The sequence below is a fragment of the Nuphar pumila genome, chromosome 2 (genome assembly GCF_984573655.1).
Source record: "Nuphar pumila chromosome 2, dmNupPumi1.hap1.1, whole genome shotgun sequence".
NCBI classification, from domain to species: Eukaryota; Viridiplantae; Streptophyta; class Magnoliopsida; order Nymphaeales; family Nymphaeaceae; genus Nuphar; species Nuphar pumila.
In genome coordinates this window covers 32,511,619-32,522,925 of record NC_143250.1, presented here as the reverse complement: position 1 = coordinate 32,522,925, position 11,307 = coordinate 32,511,619, and positions in this window count along the sequence as shown.

Genomic DNA, 11,307 nt, shown 5'->3' with positions numbered 1-11,307 from the left:
AGATTAGCTATTTTATGTTCTACCTATCTGGTATCTTGTCAGTAAAATGAATATACATGAGCATAGTTTCACAAAATGCAAAATTCATTACATTTGTGGTAGTGAACTCAAGAGGGTGGGCGTACATTTAAAAACCCGGTAAAATGAGAAAAGAATGTTTATTTCATGATTCTTTTCATTATGTTATTGAAATGAGTGTACATGTATGTGTATCATAAAACAATGCAATTTCCATCGTATGCACACAAAAATAATGTTATGCTATTACTGAGCTTTAAAAAGAATGAGATATCCATGATGCAAATTGTTTTGTATGTAAATTGAATATGTGATTCACATATAAATGCCATGACTACATCCAATACATGGACTGCTTATTGTTAAATACATGATCTGGATAATTGTACAGTTATGATCATTGCAGGGTCATGAGTGATGCGAAAGCTCAAAACTGAGCTTGCAGTTTCGCAAAACCCTTGTGGTGCCATATAAGCACTTATGAGATTTTGTACTTGCGATATGCCATGGTTGATGCATATGCCTGTGTGTGCTTCACTCAGAATAGAGCATGTGGTTGCATGATCAGTGGGGTATGATACATACACCCTAATTTATAAATAAAATTTAAAATAATGCAAGCACAAGTACTCGGCTCGAATTGAAGCCTATAATTCTGAAAAATATTGTGTTGGTGTCTATTGTGCACTAGGTTGGTAATATGCATACACTTAGATCACCCTGAGTGTGGGTTTGAGGTTTTGATAATTCCTAGTAGTGCAATGACTCACATTAAGAAATAAACAAAATTTAATATATGCACATATAACCTAAGTTACAAGATTTTGGGTATACTTGAAAGATGGTATATATTATCGGTTTCTCGGGTTCTAAGTACACCTGAAAGACAGTATATGTTATCGGACTCATGGTCTACCTTGGAGAGGGTAGATGGTACAAACTCTGTGGGACATTTTTATTCTTATGAGAGCTAGGTGTCTCACCCGGTCCCCAGTCCTTACATTTAAGGGGTCAGGACTACCAATGTGTCATAAGTGATAGATCCATGTCTTCTTTAGAAGTTTCAAGATGCATCATATTCTAGTTTTTTCCATTGGAGAGTACTTTGTTGGTCACAGACCGTACCCTTTAGGTATCTATACGGCTAGTCACACGGGTTATTCAATGAAAGTATAACAAACCCCCATGTAGTCTCAGTCTGCTACGATGTCGAATGCATATGCGTACCCACAGGGTAAGTTAAAAAAAGAAACATAAAGTCAATTTAATTGTTATGTTTTTAAATATGTACCTTGCTTGATATTGCGATTGTTGTAATATGATTGTGGTTCATTTATGCGATACATAGTTCTCGATAATATTTTTCTTTATGTACCAAACCATAGGCAGCTTGCATTGGGTGAATATCATAGAACTTATATGAGTTTTTATATTTCGTATATCATCATTCAGATGTATTGCACATATACTTGTACACATGACACTGAGCACACTCATATTTATATTGTGTTTCTTACTTAGACTGGGAGTAGTCTGACTCCCTCTAAATTATTATTTTTTAGGTAACAAATAAAAATCATGGAGCAACTGTGGGCATCGCTGCGGGCGGTGCCATGAGACCATATCTTCTGTTGATGTCCTGTGGAACTTTGATTCAAATCATTATTTTTATTATTTATGAATTTACACGTTATGTAATATCTCAAGACAAGTTTTAATTATTTTTCCTAATGATATGAAAGTTGTATTAATTGCCTGTAACCCTATCGATATATTTAACCAAATTTTTAGTAAACATTTCCATTGTGATTTAAAAAAAATCCTTATAAATTTTTAAGCTAAATATTTTGGGGCGTTACAATGTGTCAGCAACAAATAATAAATGAGTGACCATCAGACATTGTCATGAAACTTTATAGTATCCGATTTTATTGATTCTGAGTGCTTAAGACAAACTTGTTCTTAAGACTTCCTAAAAAACTATAAATAAGGTTGGCGCCAAGGGATCACCCTGCCTGAGTCCTCTTGTAGATTTAAAGAAGCCAGCTAGAATGCCATTGAACATAACTGAAAACCAACAATTAGTAAACATTGCTCGAATATAATTAACCCACCCAAGATGAAACCCAAATCTCAGCAAAACCTGAAATAAGAAGTCTCGTTCTAACTGATCATATGCCTTCTCCATGTCAAGCTTAATAATGACATTATGACCATAACACTTCCTATTTCACTCATGTGTCAACTCTTGAGCCAGAGAGATGCTCTCCAATGCAAGCGCCTCTACTGGTCACTTCTTTGGTCTAGAAGTCCTTCACCATACACAAATCAACTTTCAATTTGATTGAACACCTTTTGTTTATCATTACATAGTTGCCCAATTGAGATGAGATTATTTATGGGGAGAAGTTTTGGCATCACCTCAAGAGCAAACAACTCTTGTAAGCATTCTTGTACCAAACTCCTTTCAATACAAAGAGCTTTTACCCTTTTCACTCTCTCTCACCCTAAGTGCTTTGTGGAGTCTCAGTGTCCTATCATAGACCATGAGAGTTAGTCTAACTCGAGCAAGTGTGGAGGCTTTGCACGAGTATTTAGACAAGGATAACCTTGCGACAAGTAGCTGGATTCAGAAAGGGTAAAGGGATTCTCTGACTATCCAAACTTTTTGTCTCTTTTTGTTCCCGCAGAGATGTGACCATAATGACTCAATGACGAAACCATGTCTGTGTGTATGGGGAAGCCAGGCATACTCATCCAGATAAGCGGGATGAGAGGGGGTGGGGCAGGAATAACACCCACTATCGCCTATTCCTTGGATGGAGCATAACCCACGGAATATGGGAAAGAATTCGGCTAGAAATAGGTTTCTGGCAACTAGTTAGTGTGGTGCCTAGCTTACAAAAAACCTAGTTCTTTAGCTTACTTCGCTTGTAGGCAACACTCGCAGGAATAATCTTGGTCTTCCTTCCTCGCTACAAGGCTTGTGAGCCTTACATACAATACGTGAGCCCTATTCTCCTACCCTTACTTGACTAAGCGATCTTACTAGGCTGACTGGCCTTACTAAGCATAGCTCAGGACTGATTAAGCTGTTAGGTAAGCTAAGCAAAGCAACTTCACTTAGAGCTTAGTATTGGTTGCAGCTATAAGAAACTCTTAGATAGAGATAGATAGCTTAGTTGAATTAAAGAGTTGTGCTTCGCATTATGCTTCACTGGCCTTGCTTTCCTAAAAAGAGCCACACTTCACATTCTGCTTCACTATTGGCCTTACTTTCTTAAAAATATGTCTTCATAGGCTTCCGTCAATGAATCAAGCAAGCCAAAGCGAGAGCATCGGTGACCCCCATTTTGATAACCTATCCTTTGAATTTTTCATAGGGATTATGATTCAAAAGTTAACCGATAAGAAAAGATTAATCAGCCCTTTCATTCTTTTAATACATGATCATATAGAGAATGGGTGAAGGGCAAGATTTTCCTGAGGCTTTTCGCTCTGGCAATATGGTAGCTTTTCAAAGACTTCCTCTTCTCCCTTTCGGGTTATCTTGGGGACCGATTGGGATCCTTGTCTCCTTTTTTTATATCTTTTCCACTGGGATGTACATGAATCCTGCCCAATTCAAGGAATTGTATGGAGTTTCCTCAATCCTAATAAAAATCCATGGGAGTATCACCATTTTATTAATAAAATAGACAGTTTTCTAGCTTTTCACTATAATAATGGAAAGGGGGCTCAATCTGCTCTAGCAGAATGGAGTGCTTGTACTTGATCGAAATACGGTCAAGGAAGTGATGGACGACCTTACCGAAGGGATGGGTTCAAATCAATTAAAGAAGGCCAACCAGGCTCTCAATAAACAAATTTGCGTGGCTTCTAGAAGTTTATCCATTCTGATTGAAGGATCCAAATTCAAAAGCCGAGCATACCATCTTTGTGGTAGAGGAACCTACATGTGAAAAAAAAATGATCATATGGAGAAAGCCTTGGCAAGGCTTGCTGCCTATGCCATCTACTCCTTTCTTTGGAACTTTATTAGTTAGTCTTGCCTATGAAAATAGAATAGTCAAACCGCTTTCTCAGACTAGAAAACACTTTCTTTTTACAATAGATCTATGTATCAAAAATAGGGCTTTCGCTCCACTATAGCATCGGCGGTGTCAGAAACCCTTGTTTTCATAATACAAAATGAATGTTGGCTGCCATCTATCCCTTTATTAGATAAAGGGGTAGGAAAGAATTCTATTTTGAACTAAATCTAGAATAGTCAGAGTAGTGAGTGGAGGTAGAAAAGAAAGCTTTTCTTCCTGTGAGGGAACACTACAAGAAAATTGTTAATTAGCGACGGAAATTAGCGACGGATTTTTCCCGTCGCTACTTAGCGACAGATTAGCTAGAGATAAAATCTGTCGCTAATTTGCGACGGATTAGCGAGGAAACAACTTTTATCGCTAATCTGTCGCTACTTAGCGACGGATTAGCGACTGCATGTTTTTGTCGCTACTTTTTATTACAAGAACACCATTTTAGCTACGGATTTAGAGAGAGAACTTTGTCGTCGCTAATTAGCGACGGAGTAGCGACAGAATATATTCCATCGCTTTTTTGGTATTTTGGTTTCGCGACGGCTTAGCGACGGAATTTTTCCGTCGCTAAGCCGTCGCTAAATGTCGCGTAAATCCCTAATCCCATCCCTCTTTCTCTTTTCCCTGTTTCGCTGTATTGCTCCCTTCCGCCGCCCGTCGGCTCTCGCCACCGTCCGGCCACCGCCGCTCGCCAGCCGCCGCTCCCCGTCCACCGCTCGCCAGCCGCCGCTCGCCAGCTGCCGCTCCCCGTCAACCTCCCGCCACCGTCCGGCGAAGCGCAGGTAATATTCTTCTTCTTCTTCTTCTTCTTCTTCTTCTTCTAAACGCAGGGGGTACACCCCTTCCCTGCCGGAAACGCAGGGGGTTTAACCCCCTGCCGTGCTTTCCGGCAGGGGGGGTCGACCCCCTGCCGTAAAGGCAAGGCAGGGGGTCAACCCCCCATGCCGGAACTGCCTTTCCGGCAGGGGGTTTAACCCCCTTCCCTGCCGGAAAGGCAGGGGGTTTAACCCCCTGCCGTGCTTTCCGGCAGGGGGGGTCGACCCCCTGCGTTATGCTGTCTAAGTGACTTGTCAAAAAAAAAAATTTGTTTTTGAATGCCTATGCTGCCTATATGAATCGTTTGAAAAATAAAATCTGTAGTAGGAATAACATGCTGCCGATGTGTATTGCTTTTGAAAAAAACAATCTGTTATGAGATATATTATGCTGTCTATGTGAATTGGTTTCAAAAAAATCTGTTTTTTAATGCATATGCTGCCTATGTAAATCAGTTTAAAAAAAAAATCTTTAGTAGGAATACTATGTTGCCTATGTGTTTGTTTGAAGAAAAAAAAATTGTTATGAGATACCTACGTTGCCCATGTGATCTGTTTTGAAAAGAATTTTTGTTATGGATACCTATGCTGCCCATGTGATCTCTTTTTAAAAAAAAAAAAAGTTAATATGTGATCCCTATGTTGTCCATGTGATTAGCTTGAAAAAAAAATTGTAATATGTGTATATAAGATGTCCATATGGTTTTAAGTGTAGTTTGCATATATGTTGTCTATATGGATTTTAAGTTGGAATTTTTTTTGTAATGTATATATACAAGTTGTCCATGTTGTTCAATTTGTTAGTTTGTTAATGTCTACTGGTAGTTAGTTTTACTTCAATTTGTTTTCTTGAAATCTGGTTAGTTAGAGTATTTCAATCTATTAGTCTTTTATAATTATATTTTTCTTAGATAGATTGGTATTTAATGTTCTCACAATCAGTTAGTTAGATTAGGGCTATTTGAATTCTTTATGATAGTGGTGGTTAAACGGAGTTCACATCTTTTCTAGTAAACTAATTGATTGATTTACTATTCCTTTGCTAAGTAGTTCAGATTAGAAATTGTCTATGACTTTATGTTAGTCGACTGGTTCAACATGTTATAGCTGGTTTGTTAAATTAGCATCTTCTAGTTAGATTTGGCTTAACATATATACTATTTTTCTTTTCTCTTCTTTCAATTAGTTAGAGTTGTTTTAATTTGTTTTAATTTTTTTAGTTAGTGTTTCATCTTGTTTCATGATTAGTTAGTTTGTTACTTAATTTGTTTTGTTTTTGTGCAGATTTTTCAACGGAACCAACTCGTGCTCGGCCACCTGTGGTAAGTAAATGACAAAAACAATGCAAATCGGGTAAATACCCGTGGTGAGTAGTGATGCAAACGTATCACATGTTATTTAATTTATTAAATGCAGCACTTTATTGTTCACACACTCACTTAGTTGTTGATATCTAGGACTGCTTTGTTGAAGTTCGGAGATCATGCTGAGCATGATTTTAATGTAGAAATATGGAAGTGTTCTTATTTTTGGAGTACGGAGTCCATGCTAAGCATGGTAGTAGTTAGTGAGATATTGAAGTGTGTTTGCTGCAGGTACATGTTTGTCATTTATTTGATATGAATGATTATGATGTATTGCAATGTTTGATGTAATTGTATCCATGCTTGCATGTAGTTACTTTCAATTTAATTTTGACTTCCATGTGAAATTTTATAATAAAAGCATGCTTCAAATGATTGTATCATGTCATTAATAGTTTGCACATGAAAATATTAAGTTATCAATGCATGCATCAAAATTCTTGTTATTGTTTGACATAGTATATTGCATGATAAATTTGATATTTTCTTCATCGTCGCATTCTGATTGTTTTTTTCTTAATTCGTTAGGATACTATTCGTAACATCATACGACAGAATGACTGCAAACCGTGAATGGATGTACCGTAGGATAGTGGACAATGAGTTATCGCATGAATATATGGATGGTGTCGATAGTTTTATTGAATTTGCAACAGCGAGTGTCAGTACGGTAGATCCCACGGGTCGGATTAGGTGTCCCTGCAAGATTTGTAAGAATAATCGATTTGTAGAACCTCATGGCATTAGACATCACCTATACAGGAAGGGTTTTGTGAGTGATTATCAGAACTGGGCGTTTCATGGAGAAGAATTTAGAAACGATTTTGATGCACGGGTGAATGTGGTGCACGATAATCCATATACGAATTTGATATTTGATGCTGCAGGAACAGAACTGGGTTCTGCTATGAGTTCTAGTGATGTAAGAACTGTCGTAGATGAAGAATCACCAAACGATGCAGCTAGTAGATTTTATGATTTACTTAAAGATACTGATGAGCCACTTTGGAACGGTTGTGAGAGTCACACTATCTTGTCTGCAGTTCTTCAACTAATGAATTTGAAGTCCGAGTATAATTTGAGTCAATCATGTTTTGACCGTTTGTGCATGATTGTGAAGAGTATGTTGCCTAAAGATGAGAAATTTCCACAAAATTTCTATCGTGCGAAAGTTATGGTCAACGCTCTAGGTATGGGTTACAAAAAGATTGATGCTTGTCCAAATCACTGCATGTATTTCAAGGAGCAGGAAAACGACATATCATGCCCGTCATGTGGGCATCCTCGGTTCAAGCCAAAGACAAGAGGCAATGGTAGCACGAGATCAAAGGAAGTTTCATACAAGTCGCTCCGCTACTTTCCTATCACTCCTAGATTGCAGCGATTGTATATGTCTTCAAAGACAGCTAAACACATGAGATGGCATGCAAATAAAGTTCGACACGATGAAAACAAGATCACGCATCCTGTTGACGCTGAAGCTTGGAAGCACTTTGATCGTACTCATCAGAACTTCGCAATGAAAGTGCGAAATGTTAGACTCGGTCTATGTACAGATGGATTTAATCCATTTGGGGGTAGATCAACTCCATACTCATGCTGGCCAGTATTTGTAACTCCATACAACCTTCCACCAAGCTTGTGTATGAAACATCCAAATCTTTTCTTGTCTCTGTTGATCCCTGGTCCGACCTCACCTGGCCAAAATCTTGATGTATATCTAAAGCCATTGATTGATGAATTAAAAGTACTGTGGGATGACGGTGTTACCACGTATGATGCCCACAAAAAACAAAATTTCAACATGAAGGTCGTTGTTCTATGGACAATCAGTGACTTCCCTGCATATGGTATGTTATCTGGTTGGAGCACACATGGGAGGTTGGCTTGTCCGTACTGCATGGAGGATTCCAAAGCTTTTAGATTGAGGCATGGAAGGAAGCCTTGCTGGTTTGATTGCCATCGTCGATTTCTACCCAGCGATCATCCGTTCCGACGTCAAAAGAATGCATTTACAGCAGGCACAACTGAAATGGAAGGTCCATCCTCAAGATTGTCTGGCATAGAGATTTTAAGAAGATTGCGATACTTTCCAGATGTATTAACAGATGCCCGCAGTCCTACACCCTTCCGTGGATTTGGGAAGGAACACAATTGGACGAAAAAATCTATTTTTTGGGAACTACCGTATTGGTCGACCCTATTGATACGACATAATTTGGATGTGATGCATGTAGAGAAAAATGTGTTTGATAATGTGTTCAATACAGTAATGAATATTAAAGGAAAAACGAAGGATAATCCGAAGGCCCGTATGGATTTAAAATTAATATGTAAAAGACCAGAATTGGAACTCAAAGAGTATAATGGCAAAGTACTGAAACCAAAGGCGAAGTACGTGCTCGGACCTGATCAAATAAAACATGTATGTCAATGGTTGAGACAACTGAGATTTCCAGATGGATATGTCTCTAACATTGCTCGGGCTGTGAAGATTGACGATGGACAGTTATATGGGTTGAAGAGCCATGATTGTCATATCTTTATGCAACGATTGATACCCCTAGCATTCCATGATATGTTAGACAAACCTATATGGGGGGTATTGTCTGAGTTGAGCGAATTTTTCAGAACATTGTGCGCATCGGAGGTCATTGTATCAGATGTAAAGAATCTCGAGGACTCTGTCATCACCACTGTTTGTCTGTTAGAAAAGATATTTACGCCAGCATTTTTCGATGTTATGGAACATTTGATCATACATTTGCCATATGAACTAAGGGTTGGTGGCCCTGTGCAATATCGATGGATGTACCCATTTGAAAGGTATATGTTTTTTTATATTTGTCTCTTTAATGACAGATATTTAAAATTTAAAATGTATATTCTTGTCAGATGCATGTTCGACCTAAAAAAAAAGGTTCGTAATAAAGCAAGAGTAGAAGGCTCTATTTGTGAGGCGTATACTTTAGAAGAGATTTCAAATTTCTCATCTATGTACTTCGAACCTCATATTTCAACACGTTACACATGCCCGCCCTGTAACGATGATGGAGAACAAGTAACTGTAGCTGACAAGCTGTCGATATTTCAACGACTTGGGCATGCATTTGGTAGTTGCCGATCAAGGCTATTGACAGATCGAGAGCAAGATGCAGCACACATCTATATTCTTTTTAATTGTTCAGCGATCGACCCATACATCGAGTAAGTATATGTATATGCAACTCAATTATAAATCCTTTTATGTTCTATATGTGGATACATGGCTCGGTAATATAAGTATTTGTGGTTTGCAGACGATTTGATCTGGAGTTGCAAAGCAAAGTTTCACATCTCACTAATGCAGAAGTACAAAAAGAACGTGAAACTAAGTTTGTGGAGTGGTTGAAACAGTTGGTAAAGAAGCTAACATAAATTTTGTACTTATAAACAACACTAAGTTACTTAATTGATCGTGATCACAATAATTGTTTATGTCTGTGCGTAGGTTCGCCATGTGATGTTAAAGATCAAGGAATATGTGATTTAGAAAATGGTCCGACCAAAGTTGTGCAATGCTACAACGGGTATATCGTAAATGGTTATCGATTCCATACAAAAGACTACGGTATAAACAAATCAACGATAAATAGTGGCGTGTGTGTCAAGGGTAGCAGCTACGGTGAAAATGAACATGATTACTACAGTGTTATAGAGGAAATAATGGAGTTGACTTACTTAGGCATGAATAACAGGGTTACGGTATTCAAGTGTCATTGGTTTGATCCAACTGCAACAAGACTCGACAAAGCTTCAGGCATTGTGGAGGTGAATCATAAATCCAGGTTTGGAACATATGAACCATTCATATTAGCCTCGCAAGCTCAACAAGTTTATTATACTTCATATCCGAGTATAAAAAAGTCAGATAGAAATGAATGGTGGGCAGTTTGCAAGGTGAAATCCAAACTATACCCCGAGTATGATCAGTTACAAGAAGATGAGTTAGCTGAAGACAGTGATTACTATCAATCAGATGATGTCTGTGACTTCGCTTATGGTCACGATGTTGCGCATGATATGCATGTCATATCTCCATTGGCTGATGAAACATTCATAGAGGAATGTGATCCAAATGATGTACCAAGTGGATGGGCAAACAATGAAGAAGAAGAAGAAGAAGAAGAAGAAAGTCAAACTAGTGACGAGGAAGAATTCTCAAGCTAGTGAGCAAAATATTATACTACAAACCTCTATTTAAATGCATTGTAATACTTGATGTGAGTTGTATTGCAATACTTGGTGTGAATGATTAAAAATTTTATTTCAATGTATTGTAATACTTGATACGAATGATTCGAATGCATTGTAATACTTGATGTGAATGATTTCAATTATCTGAATGTATTATAATTTATGCAATTAACGAATGATTTGAATTAGTGCAATACTTGATGTCAATGATTTGAATTATTTGAATGCATTGCAATGCTTGATGTGAATGACTTGAATGCATTGTAATACTTGATGTGAATTATTTGAATGTATTGTATGACATATGTTATTTGTTAGAATATGGTTCGTGGAGGTTATAGTGGTCGCTCATCCAGTAGTAGCCAGGCTCAACCTTCATCTTCACGGGCTCCTGTGATAGGTATATCATATAACTAATTAGATGCTTGATTAGTTCAAATGCACATTCTGAGAACTTGGTGTGTATTTTTTTACAGATGATGTTGCGCCTGTACACGACCCACCTACACCAGTTGATCGCACAAGTCAACAGCCAACACAGAAAACAGGGTCTTCTCAGGCTGGCACAAGAAGACTCATTCGAATAGTGTATATCGATAATCGACCGTAAGTATTTTGTTTTCAATTATTGCATATCTTTTAAATATTTTATATTGATATTTACTGTGTAACAATTCATGTGCAGCACGAGGTTTGAGCCACAAGAAGTAGTACGGGAGATTAGGAATTCACTTCTTCAACATCTACCAGGACCAGTTGCTCAATGGAAAGAGTACCCAAAAGAGG